Raw genomic sequence first — 15,000 nt, 5'->3', positions numbered from 1 at the left:
TCATGTATATATATATATATATATATATATATATATATATATATATACGCATGTATTTATATTATATATATATGTATATATATATATATATATATATATATATATATATCTTTTCTTTTCTTTTGGGGGAGGGGGAGAAAGCCGATCGAGATCTTCACAGACGAAATAAAGCAGTCTAGTGTTAACCAAAATCAAACTTTTAAAGATATCACTGCATACAAGGAGTTGACCTCAATATTATTATCATCAGTTTTGGTCTCTATGTTATAGAATGGATATCAATTAACTGGAATCAGCACAGAGGAGAATGACCGAAATGATACATCCACTCAGAATTTTACCTGGCGAGGACAGGCCTTGGCACCTTAACTTACACTCTCTGGAAAGACGCAGAGTGTGGGGTGATCTAATAGAGGTGTTCAAGTGGATCAAGGGCTTTAACAAGGGTGATGCAAACAAGGTCATCATGTTAAAACAACAGAGCAGGACTCGCAGTGGATTTAAATTAGAAACATTTAAGAAAGAAATAGGGAAGAACTGATTTATCAAGAGAGTGGTCAACGAATGGAATAGACTTAGTAACCATGTAGAGAGTGCAGACACAATCGGCTGTTTTAACAAAAGAATAAATAAATCTACGGATGGGAATGATAGGTGGTAATGGACATGGAACTGCCTAGTGTAGCCTTTATAGTCTCTTGAAGTCTCCTTCATTTTTTTATCATTATCATTATTATCATCATCATTATCAATATCATCATTATTATTATTATCACTATTGTTATTAATATCATTATTTGCTTCCATTTATTAGGACAACTCTGAAACCAGGCACATCACCTCTCACCTTCTCTCACGTAGTCTTCTTTCTCCCAAAGCAAACAAGGAAGCTGCCCAGCTAACCCAACATTATTTTTTTCATCCACACAGCTATTCATTGCGACATCAGCGTCGCGCCCTACCTGTAAAGGACACAATAGCAATGAGCCAGAGGATTTCAAGTACTAAGACTTATAATCCATGATTACAGGATCTATCTTTTTAGACGTCTAAGCCTAAAAATGTGCAAGAGGCCCATCAGTGACGTCATGTCGACTTTCTGGGTTTTGAAATTACAAAACGACATGACGTCATGTCGGCCTTTGCTATAACCACTGGTTAGGCTACCATACATAATAAAAATGAGGATAACACAATACATGTAAACAAATTTGGCCTCAGACTATTACACTTTTTCATGCGCCTGTGGCTATGCTATCTTTATCTTAAAGAAATTAAAAGAAATAACATGACCTCATTCTTTGTGAACTATTTATACCTGAACTCAATTAAAAAAAATAATAATAAAAGATAAGCACAAAGGTTGACACCAATGCGTGACCCCCAAAGGAGCTCCTGAGGACACGCCGGTGTGGCTGCACAAGAACGACTCAGGATTAAGGGACTTTGTGATATCTTGCATGTGATCCACATTGCATGATAAACCACGTTATATCAAAACACACACACGAACACACACACACACAACTCGTGGCACAGTTAGTAGAGTTCCCGGCTGCCACTACGGAGGTCCGGGTTCGAATCCCGCCCAGGGCTGAAATAATTTCAGTATCGCTGCACTGTGGGTTGTTACTCCAACTCTCGTGGGCGGGGAGCGTGAGGTGTGTGTGCGTATAAGGTCACAACATCACCCATAGATCGTTCATACGAACTCTGAGCTCTCTTCCGGGAGGGAAATAGTTGTCGATCACAAGTCCAACACGTGATCCAAGATCATGGTGAATCACACATACAAACACACACACAATCACACACACACACACACACACACACACACACACACGCCTTTTTATGTAAAACGATGTGGGATGTACGAGTAAATAATAATAAGATATTGATAATAATAGCAATATTAATAATGATGATAATAATAATAATGATAATAGTAATAATAGTAATAATAATAATAATGACAATAATAAAAATTACAATAATAATAATAATAATAATAATAATAATAATAATAATGATAATATTAACGACACTAATAATAATAATATAATAACAGTAATGATGACAATAAAATATTATATATATATATATATATATATATATATATATATATATATATATATGTGTGTGTGTGTGTGTGTGTGTGTGTGTGTGTGTGTGTGTGTGTGTGTGTGTGTGTGTGTGTGTGTGTGTGTGTGTGTGTGTGTGTGTGTGTGTGTGTGTGTGTGTGTTCACCTTGGTCTTTGGATCACGTGTTGGACTCGTGATCGACAGCTATTTCCCCCCCGGAAGAGAGCTCAGAGCTCGTATGACCGATCTATGGGTAATGCTATGAACTTTCACACACACACACCCAACTCCCCGCCCACGAGAGTCAGAGTAACGACCCGAAGCGCAGCGATACCGAAATAATTTCGGCCATGGGCAGGATTCGAACCAGCTACTGCGAGCACCACCGTACTTCCCAGTCCAACGCTCTACCAACCGCGCTACCGAGCGTCTGTGTATGTGTGTCTGTGTGTGTGTGTGTGTGTGTGTGTGTGTGTGTGTGTGTGTGTGTGTGTGTGTGTGTGTGTGTGTGTGTGTGTGTGTGTGTGTGTGTGTGTGTGTGTGTGTGTGTGTGTCTGTGTGTATGTGTGTGTAAGCAAAGACGATAGCCATTGAGCCAGTTAAGGCAAAGGTTCGAGTCCTTGCGGTGGAGCTAATTTCCATTTACACAATGACACACAACTTGTCGGATGGCTTGCCATAGCAAAGACTTGGGGAAATTAAAATAGAGACTGAGCTGGCCTAGTGCCGTCGGGGAACTACCTAGTTGCAGTCCAGGTCGTTCCTTTTGTACGATCTGGTCGGCTCAATGGATATCATCTTTGCTTCATAATATTTAGTCGCTAAGGCAAAGGTTCGAGACTTTGCGGTGGAGCTAATTTCCATATATAGCCTATATATATATATTATATATATATATATGTATATATATATATGTATATATATATGTATATATATATATATATATATATATATATTGATATATTGATATATTGATATATATGTATACTAGCCAAATTACCCGCGCGTTGCTGCGGGCAAATGATGATCATTTTAATTTTGATAGAATTTGTGGAGAAAAGTTACACGTATCAATATAACTCAATGGAAAAGGTAACAAAAATAAAATGTTAAGAAAGTAAGAAAAAATCAATTTGAGGAGGGAGACGCCCTTTGGAAATAAAATATACTTATCCAAGTAGCCTGGGTTATGGTGAATATATATGGTTTTGGAGGGAGTTCGTGAACAAACAGACAGACAGAGGCTACTACTTTATTATAGTAGATACAAATGAAAGATAGTTATCCAAGTACCTTGGGTTATAAGGTTTCAGAATATATGTGGTTATAGGGGTCTGTCTGCAAAAACCTAGGAGTTCGTGAATAATCCCTAACCTAACCATACCCCACCTAACTTTAACCCTTAACCCTAACCAATTGTTTTTCTAAATAAGATATAGTTATCTAAGTACATGGAGTGATAGGGTATCAGAATATATATATGGTTATGGGGCGGGGGGGAGGGCTATCTCCAAAACCCTTGGAGTTCGTGAACAGACAGCCAGACAAATGAAAGATAGTTATCCAAGTACCGCTGTCCTATGTTATATTGTTTTTCATGTATTAATATAGTTAGTCAAAGGTGCTTATAATTCGGTTAGGACTCCTGTCCTTTACAGGAAGTTGTCGATGGACGACAGGTGTGTTTTGTCACTCAAGATTTGGTGTAGTGTCATTGTACAGTACTTTGAGGGGAAAAGTGAGAGATCGCAATTGTTGTGGGGTGTTACGTAAATTGGACGTGTATGAGGAGAGATTTGTACATGAAGGTGGGAGGGTCTTCTCCTGTCTCTGGGCGATCAAGGATGAGTCGAGAATGTCCTGGTCTCACGACTCATTAGTGTCTGTTATGTCCATGCGAGGACATCTATGGATACTGTATATCTAGGATTTTTTTTTTTTTCGATTAGGGGGCTCTTTCTAGTGCATTTGCCGCTTTTCGGCCCGCATTGTCGGCGCGTTCGTTGCCGGGGATGTCAACGTGAGAGGGCACCCACCAGAAAGATACGGATTTTAAGTGTGTCTAGATTTGGTTGATCCATGAATGATTTATGTGAACCATTAAATGAAGGGAGGAGGGATTAAGGGTGGAAATTGTGTGTTGGGCACTTCGCGAACCTAATATTAATGATATAGGATGAGAGAATTGGAGTTTGTGGATGATATATGGAGCTACGAAGACGGTGAGTTTGGTGGTGAAAACTGATGCGATGTAGGGGCCTGGGTGGATGGGTGGAGGGATCCACATCTTCTTTCAGTTGAAGATATTGCGTAACCTACTCCGTGGTTACAGCCAGACCCGTCGGTGTATATGTTTAAAGTGGATGGAAATGAGTGGATAGGTGGAAGACTCCTGTCGGATGACTTCATCTATCCCCCCATATCTCCCTCTTTTCTTGTGTATGTGTGATTCACCATGGTCTTGGATCACGTGCTGGACTCGTGATCGACAGCTATTTCCCTCCAGGGAGAGTGCTGAGAGCTCATATATAACCGATCTATGGGTAATGCTGTGACCTTACACGCACGCGCGCGCACACACACACACACACACACACACACATACAAACACATACACACAACTACCCGCCCACACGAGTTGGAGTAACGACTCGCAGCGCAGCGATACTGAAACTTTCAGCCCTGGACGAGATTCGAACCCGAACCGCCGTAGTGGCGGCCGGGAACTCTAACCACCCACCGCGCCATCGAGTCGTGTGTGTGTGTGTGTGTGTGTGTGTGTGTGTGTGTGTGTGTGTGTGTGTGTGTGTGTGTGTGTGTGTGTGTGTGTATGTGTGTGTGTATGTGTGTGCGTATGTGTGTGTGTGTGTGCATGTGTGTGTGATCAAGGTGAGGCAGGGGACTGGAAGTACTGTAGCTAGGGAGAGATCAAGGGAAGAGCTTTGTCGGCAACTTCCAGTATAGATAACAGGTCCGTCATTCTCTTGTCAAATTCTTGGTGAGGTCACTGAATTACCCACAGATCGGGCCATATATAAGCTCTGAGGTCTAATCCGGGAGGGTAATAGCTGTCGATCACAAATTCAACACGTGATCTAATTCTGCGGTGAGTCACACACACACACACACACACACACACACACACACACACACACACACACCTCACACACACACACACACACACAAACGTACACATACATAAACGCACACACACAAACTCACACACGTACGCACACACACACAAACGCACAAACGTACGCGCACACACACAAACGCACAAACGTACGCACGCACGCACACGAACGCACGCATGCACTCACACATATACATATACACAAACACACATTTACATACACACGTACACACACGCGCGTACACACACACCCAATGAAATCTGAGGGGGAACATCACTATAGATCACAAGTCCAGCACGTAGTTCAAGACCATAGATGAAACCTCATACACCTGCATATACAGTATATAAGGAAGGGGGAGGGAGGGTTCTGCTCCTACAACGTTCACAGTTCAATGCCTCCCTGCAGCATCACGTGGTGTACACGTGCCATCACGTGGAAGGTCCCTGAGCGGCACGTGATATAGGATAGGAGAACCCAGACGGAGGGAAGGTCGGAACCACGTCACGTGCGGCCTCGCCAAGGGCGCTACCAGACACATCACGCGTGGCGGCGGAAGGCGGCGGCGTCTGACGGTGAGAGAGAGAGAGAGAGAGAGAGAGAGAGAGAGAGAGAGAGAGAGAGAGAGAGAGAGAGAGAGAGAGAGAGAGAGAGAGAGAGAGAGAGAGAGAGAGAGAGAGAGAGAGAGAGAGAGAGAGAGAGAGAGAGAGAGAGAGAGAGAGAGAGAGCCCGTTCGTCTCCCGAGGGGTCTAACCTCGCCTGAATAAAATCGTTCCACGTTAACCAGAATAAAATATTCATAAGGGTTTTAAGTACACAACCCTCTTCCGTGACAGGTGTTTTTTTTTCTTTTCTTTTTTTTCTTTTTCTTTTAATTCGGAAGCCGTCGGCCTGTCTTATCGCTGTAATAACCTCCCTATTCGGTAGCGAGGACTGTAATTGCTGTAATTAAGCTGTAAACCATTGCTGCAATAAAGCCAAGCTAGACTACAAATCATCCCTATTTTGCCAAATCGTTTCGCCAAATTCTAACTTGATCTAACCTAACGTAGCTTAAGTTTGTAAACATTACCTAACCTAACTCAAGTTTGACGAAACGCGATTTGGCGAACACGATTTGGCAAAAAAAATTACGTCACTACCATCGCGAATCGAGGTCTTTCGGTGTCAAAGGCAGTTCAACTCCCGATGGGGAGGGAGTAAGGAGTGGTTATGTATGAATGATATTTTGACGCAACCCGAAGGGATTTCTCCCAGTCTTCCTTATTTTCCTCATGAAGGGACAGAGAAGGGGGGGGGGCTCGCCGATTAAGTGAAGCGACATTGCTGTGGATGCACTGTGTCTTGCTGCATTGCTTTTGACCCAGAACAGTGGACGGGATACAGGGATGACCCTTCATCCAAGAAGAGCTAAGACGAGATGGAAGAAAGGGTGGTGGATGAGAGTGGAATGGGTGGGAGTAGAATAGATGGGAATGGGTACGTACTTTTTGACTGGGCTACCACCCTCATTAGGGGGAAAAAGCCCCTGGTATACAGATAGACAGTCGAGGTGGACCTTGGCCATAAAGGACCGTTAAGTGACGCCATGAGGGTGAGATGGTCCACCGGTTCGAGTGCTCGGTCTGTGGTGGTGAGGAACCAGCAAGCGCTGAATATCTGCGGCCGAAGCCGTCACCTTTGCCCTATTAAGCAGTTTGGGGAATGTCGGGGGCGGGTAATAAACAGTCGCTGCTGGGAATCGGAGAGGTGTACGGGATTCGAACCCACATTTAGGTGAATGTGAGACTATCACGCTTACGATTATGCTACCAGGGCATTTTCGACATCAAAATAATTATATATATATATATATATATATATATATATATATATATATATGTATATATATATATATATATGTATATATATATATATATATATATATATATATATATATATATATATATATATATATATATATATATATATATTCAGTTTGTTTCGTAAGCCCTAGAAGACCCTTGGCCGCCTTCGTCGCACCATTCCACCTTCGGCTGACTCTATATCTATCCACAAGTTACACAGACCCGACACGCTAAACTCTCCCAGTTTATATATATATATATATATATATATATATATATATATATATATATATATATATATATATATATATACTGGAGTAGTAGCCTCTGTCTGTTTGTTTGTATTCTGATACCCTATCACTACAGAACTATATATTCGTAAGCCCTAGAAGACCCTTGGCCGCCTTCGTCGCACCATTCCACCTTCGGCTGACTCTATATCTATCCACAAGTTACACAGACCCGACACGCTAACCTCTCCCAGTTTATATATATATATATATATATATATATATATATATATATATATATATATACATATATATATACTGGAGTAGTAGCCTCTGTCTGTATTCTGATACCCTATCACTACAGGTACTTGGATAACTTATATTTAAATATATATATATATATATATATATATATATATATATATGCATGAGAAATCACATAAACTCGTGATTCTAAATATGCGGAAAAACCACCAAGGAAAAAGAAAAACTGATGACCAAGCGCTTTCGTCTATTCAGACATCCTCAGGGTACATAGAAAAGAAAAAAGTACACAAGAATATATACAAAGAGTATGAGGTCAGGGAAGGAACCAGGAGAGGTTGCGAGGATCTAATGTCAACCTGACCCGTTCGCGGCAGCGGACGTTTGGGCTACTACTTTTTTCACAATAAAATTGTCTAACTTATACATACCATGACTTAAATTTAAGTTATTGACAAATGTATCTTTGATCAGACTGGATTCTATTATATTTCTCGTCAAATATGACTTATCTTTAACAATTTCTTTAGCACCCTCCCAATTTATACAATGATTAAAATCCCTTAGGTGAATAAATAAGGCATTAGACATTTGCCCACTCTTGACGCTATACTGATGTTGTTTTAACCTTACTTTTAATTCTTTTCCAGTCTGCCCAATATAGCATTTGTCGCAATTTTTACATGGAATTGAATATATACATCCTTCTTCCTTATAAGAAGAGTTTTTAATTAAAAGACTTCTAACTGTATTGGAGTTCTTAAATGCCACTTGAATGTTGAAAGTCTTAAGAATATGTGGTAGTTTGACGAAATTCTCGTTGAAAGGCAGTACAAGTAGGTTCTTTACATTAAAAGTTTTACTAGCTTTTTCCTCGTAGAAAGATTTCTTAGCCGATTTATAAGAAATCTCCACGAGGTGCTTAGGATATTTTAATTTTGAAGCTATGTTAGATATTCTTAAGAGTTCATCATCCAAAAACTCCGGACTGCAAATTCTATGGGCTCTCAGAAACATTGATGACAACACTGACATCTTTGTCCTGCAATGATGAGACGAATAAAAATGTACGTATGAAAGAACATTGAATTCTGAATCAGCTCTCTCCAAGTCCCACAAGATGAAACTTCGACTGAGGTTCCTAAAGCGGTGTTTAGAAGAACAAGTGTTACCCAAGTCTCTTCTCAACAACAGATTGTCAAGTTTGTGTGAGCGACCTTTTGAAGAATTCCAAAGAATTATTCTAATGAAACATATTGAGATCACGAAAATTGAAGTGAATGCCATGTTCCAAGTTTTGGGATCAAAGAAACGTGAATTTGAACGTGCTATACCGGTGGATTGGAAATCAAGACTGCTTGATTACTGTTATGGTAAAATGAGGTTTGTATGTAATACCCTTAGAATTAAGCTTGACAAAAAACTTGACAGTTTAATCAAAGACAGTAACTGGACCAAACATGCAAATCCAAATTTTGTGATTAATTTGTCCGACAAACCCTTAAGTGATGATGCTAGGTGTGCTTTGGGTTATGGACTTACTTTTTACATCCAAACAGGTGGATAGTGTTAGTATAGCCAAAGCCTTTTGTAATCTGGAAAAATTTGGTGATGTATCCAGTGATGACATTAATATTTGCAAAGGTTTTGTGTATAATTCTTTGTCTAACTCTAACCAGCCCACTTGCCCGAAACGTTTTCTCAAAGAGTACAACAATTTAAAGAATGACAAAGAATTGCATGTTACTAAAGCAGATAAAAGTAATAGTGTTGTAATATTGAATAAGATCGATTACATTGACAAAATGGAAACCTTATTAAGTGATGAAAACACATACACTAAGTTAAAGAAAAATCCTTTAGAGTCCGTCAACAACAAATTTAGATCAAAATTAAAACAACTTTTAAAAGGTCATGACCACTTAATTAAAGAGTTTTCATCCACCTCACCTTCTTTGCCATACATGTATGGATTAATCAAAACTCACAAGCCTAATAACCCGGTGAGACCTATTACTTGTTCTATAGGATCTGCCAGTTATAAGTTATCTAAGTGGCTAGTGTCTATCTTAAGTCCTCTTGTAGGCTCCATCTCTAGTAGCCACATTAAGAACAATGTAGAGTTAGTTGATAAGCTTAACAACCTAAATTTAAATTACCATTTTAAGTTAATAAGTTATGATGTTACCTCGTTATTTACTCGTGTACCGGTTTTTGATTTATTGTTGTATCTTGAAGAAGAATTGAAGAAACATGAGTTGCCACTGCCTACCACCACTATCATTGAATTAATTAAATTATGCATTGTTGACTCATATTTTGTATTTGACGGTAATTTTTTCCAGCAAAAGTTTGGTATGGCTATGGGTAACCCACTTTCTCCAGTTCTTAGCAATCTTTACATGGAATTTTTTGAAACTAAATTATTACCTAAGATTCTCCCCCATTTTGTCACATGGTACAGATACATTGATGATATCTTATGTATTTGGCCTGCAAATGATGATCCTACTTTGTTCTTAACTAAACTCAATGCCTTGGTCCCTTCCATTAAATTTACCATGGAAATAGAAGAAAATGATCATTTACCTTTCCTTGATGTTATGATTTACAGAAAGGAAAGGTCCTTCAAATTTGATGTCTATAGAAAACCCACCAATGTTCTTTCATACGTACATTTTTATTCGTCTCATCATTGCAGGACAAAGATGTCAGTGTTGTCATCAATGTTTCTGAGAGCCCATAGAATTTGCAGTCCGGAGTTTTTGGATGATGAACTCTTAAGAATATCTAACATAGCTTCAAAATTAAAATATCCTAAGCACCTCGTGGAGATTTCTTATAAATCGGCTAAGAAATCTTTCTACGAGGAAAAAGCTAGTAAAACTTTTAATGTAAAGAACCTACTTGTACTGCCTTTCAACGAGAATTTCGTCAAACTACCACATATTCTTAAGACTTTCAACATTCAAGTAGCATTTAAGAACTCCACTACAGTTAGAAGTCTTTTAATTAAAAACTCTCCATATAAGGAAGAAGGATGTATATATTCAATTCCATGTAAAAATTGCGACAAATGCTATATTGGGCAGACTGGAAAAGAATTAAAAGTAAGGTTAAAACAACATCAGTATAGCGTCAAGAGTGGGCAAATGTCTAATGCCTTATTTATTCACCTAAGGGATTTTAATCATTGTATAAATTGGGAGGGTGCTAAAGAAATTGTTAAAGATAAGTCATATTTGACGAGAAATATAATAGAATCCAGTCTGATCAAAGATACATTTGTCAATAACTTAAATTTAAGTCATGGTATGTATAAGTTAGACAATTTTATTGTGAAAAAAGTAGTAGCCCAAACGTCCGCTGCCGCGAACGGGTCAGGTTGACATTAGATCCTCGCAACCTCTCCTGGTTCCTTCCCTGACCTCATACTCTTTGTATATATTCTTGTGTACTTTTTTCTTTTCTATGTACCCTGAGGATGTCTGAATAGACGAAAGCGCTTGGTCATCAGTTTTTCTTTTTCCTTGGTGGTTTTTTCCGCATATATATATATATATACATATATATATATATATACTAGAGTAGTAGCCTCTGTCTGTTTGTTTGTATTCTCATACCCTATCACTACAGGTACTTGGATAACTATATATTTAAATATATATATATATATATATATATATATATATATATATATATATATATTTAAATGAAATATAGTTATCCAAGTACCTGTAGTGATAGGGTATCAGAATACAAACAGAGGCTACTACTCTAGTATATATATATATATATATATATATATATATATATATATATACATATGTATATATACTAGAGTAGTAGCCTCTGTCTGTTTGTTTGTATTCTGATACCCTATCACTACAGGTACTTGGATAATTATATTTCATTTAAATATATATATATATATATATATATATATATATATATATATATATATATGTATATATTGGTTAGGGTTAAGGGTTAAAGTTAGGTGGTTTATGGTGGGGTAACACGCCACTACTGTAGTGTCCCCTTAAATCGCGTAGCATTTTTGTGACATAAGAATTAATATGATTAAACAAACCATTGTGTGTGTCCATAGATATTATTTACATTTGTGAAATTAATGTTGCCACAAACCATGATAGCATATGTAAGAAGAAAGCATGTAAATGTAAAATGATTGTATGATTTTATCAAATATTGAAATCTTTATTATTTCTATTTAATTATACTGCGGGCGGAGATAGATTATTCACAATATCCTAGGTTTTTGCAGATAAACCCCATATAACCATATATATTCTGAAGATAAATAAACGAGATACATTTCTTCACCTTTTAGCTAGAGACATCCATTGTCAATCGACACACACACACACACGCACGCAAAAGTATGTGTACAAATTATATTTGTGTTTGTGTTTGCATGTATTTTCAAACTAGGGTTTCCCGACCTTCGGGGGGGGGGGGGCGCACCCGGGAGGGGGAGTGTTTAAAGCTATACTTCATTTCCAATTTTTTTTTTATTTTGGTAGGGTTAAGGGTTAAAGTTAGGTGAGGTATGGTTAGGTTAGGGATTATTCACGAACTCGCAGCAACGCGCGGGTAATTTGGCTAGTGTGTATGTGTATATATATATATATATATATATATATATACATATATATATACATATATAAATATACATATATATATATATATATATATATATATATGAAGAAGAAATGACAAATGTGAGATGATCTAAGAATTTACTATAACGTTTCGACAAAGTTGGTCGAAACGTTATAGTCAATTAATTCCTAGACCATCTTCGGTTTACTCCCACTACCCAATCTTTCATACATATATATATATATGTATATATTTATATATATACAGTATATTTATATACATATATATATATATATATATATATATATATATATATATATATGTGTGTGTGTGTGTGTGTGTGTGTGTGTGTGTGTGTGTGTGTGTGTGTGTGTGTGTTTACCTAGTTGTATTTACCTAGTTGTATTATACGAGAAGGGGAGCTATGCTCGTTGTGACCCGTCTCTCAGCATCTAGTTTGTTCTTAAATTCTTGTATGGTGTTTGCACACACTATTGTTTCGTCCAATTTGTTCCAGACATCCACCACTCTGTGTGGAAAACTATTTTTTTCAGATCTCTTCTATAACTATCCTTTTTTGAGTTTCTTTTCATGTCCTCTTGTTTTTCTTTTATCCCACTTTAATAAGTCTTCTCTGTCAAGGACTTCCATGCCTTTCATGATTCTGTAAATGGCCAATAGATCTCCTCTTTCTCTTCTTTGTTCCAGGGTTGGTAGTTCCAGTTTAGACAATCTTTGTTCATATGTCAATTTTGAAAGTGTTGGGGCCATCTTTGTCGTTGCTCTTTGGATTCTTTCTAATTTCTTTATATTCTTTTTTGTACTGGGTGTCCATAGTGTCGCAGCGTACTCCAATCTTGGTCTTATCAGTGTGACTAATATTTTTTTTACCATTACTTCATCTAAGTAATTAAAAGCCACCTTTATTGATCTTAGTAAATTGTAGGTTTCTCCGACTATTTTGTTTATATGCTTGTCTGGGGACATGTCTTTGGTGATAATTACTCCTAGGTCCCTTTCCGAGCTTTCTTTACTTCCTTTGTACCGATTTTATATTGTCCTGATATTCTTTCTTTGCTTTTTCCAAATTCTATTATACCCCATTTCTTAACGTTAAAGTTCCCTTCCCAATTTTGGCTCCATTCCAAGACTTTGTCCTTGTCTCTCTGTATTGACTGAGTCTTTTTCTGTAATTACTTTAAGTAGTTTTGCGTCGTCTGCAAAGAAGTTCATATAACATTCTACACTTTCATCCATGTCATATATATATATATATATATATATATATATATATATATATATATATATATATATATATATATATGCTAATAAGAACACGGTTACGTGTGTTCACTTATGCAAAGTAGACCACTTGGAAAAAGAAACTAACGAAGCAGAGCGCTTTCGTATATTACATCTTCAGTGCAACAATTACTTGTTGCACTGAAGATGTAATATACGAAAGCGCTCTTGTTAGTTAGTTTTTTTCCAAGTGGTCTACTTTGCATATATATATATATATATATATATATATGTATATATATATATATATATATGTATATATATATATATATATATACACACTGAGTTAAACACGACAGCATTTTGGCACTGGTTAATCTTCTTACTGAGATTTTCAATTTTCCTCACAGTAGGTCTCATTTCAGGAGGGTGGGCAAATACAAGCCTTCCAAATTCTTCCATATTTAATTTAACGTTTCGACTTCAGGGAGTCATCTTCAGAATGGTTACAAGAGAAAAGTCACAATTTTCAAAGCTACATGATTCACAATTGACAATGGTGTACAGACAACATGGGTTTAAATATGGGCCGCTTGGGAACGGTGCATGGTTCGTGATGCGTTACGTAGCCGGACACTACGTCTTGGAAGGGAAGGGGGAGGAGGAGGGGGAGGAGGAGGGAGAGGGGGGGAGTCAGGTAAGGTAGGTCTTCTCGCTGGGTCACCACGCTGGTCATGTGGGGGTTTGTGAGGTGTAGGCGGGGGCGGGGGAGAGGAAGGAGGTGGGTGTTGCTGTTGTTGGGCTCCAAATCTCGTGGAGCCCAACAACAGCAACACCCACCTCCTTCCTCTCCCCCTCCCCCTCCTACACCTCACCAACCCCCACATGACCAGCGTGGTGACCCAGCGAGAAGACCTACCTTACCTGACTCCCCCCCTCTCCCTCCTCCTCCCCCTCCTCCTCCCCCTTCCCTTCCAAGACGTAGTGTCCGGCTACGTAACGCATCACGAACCATGCACCGTTCCCAAGCGGCCCATATTTAAACCCATGTTGTCTGTACACCATTGTCAATTGTGAATCATGTAGCTTTGAAAATTGTGACTTTTCTCTTGTAACCATTCTGAAGATGACTCCCTGAAGTCGAAACGTTAAATTAAATATGGAAGAATTTGGAAGGCTTGTATTTGCCCACCCTCCTGAAATGAGACCTACTGTGAGGAAAATTGAAAATCTCAGTAAGAAGATTAACCAGTGCCAAAATGCTGTCGTGTTTAACTCTGTGTGTATTAGTGAGAATCTGCGCCCTAAATATACAATATATATATATATATATATATATATATATATATATATATATATATATTTAGCAAACATTATCAGAGCTAATACTGAACCTTGTGGGACTCCACTTGTCATTTCTTCCCAGGTCGAGTTTTAATCTCTAATTACCACTCATTTTTCTCCCATGCAAGAAAGCTTCCATCCATTTCAATAATCTTCCCTGCATACCTCATGTTGTTTCGAGTTTTCTTAATAGCTTTTTCTGTGGTACTTTATCAAATATCTTTTGTAAAT

This window comes from Oratosquilla oratoria, chromosome 20 (assembly GCF_046742065.1).
Source record: "Oratosquilla oratoria isolate Oo_2021 chromosome 20, ASM4674206v1, whole genome shotgun sequence".
NCBI classification, from domain to species: domain Eukaryota; kingdom Metazoa; phylum Arthropoda; class Malacostraca; order Stomatopoda; family Squillidae; genus Oratosquilla; species Oratosquilla oratoria.
Note: the sequence above shows the minus strand (reverse complement) of the source record.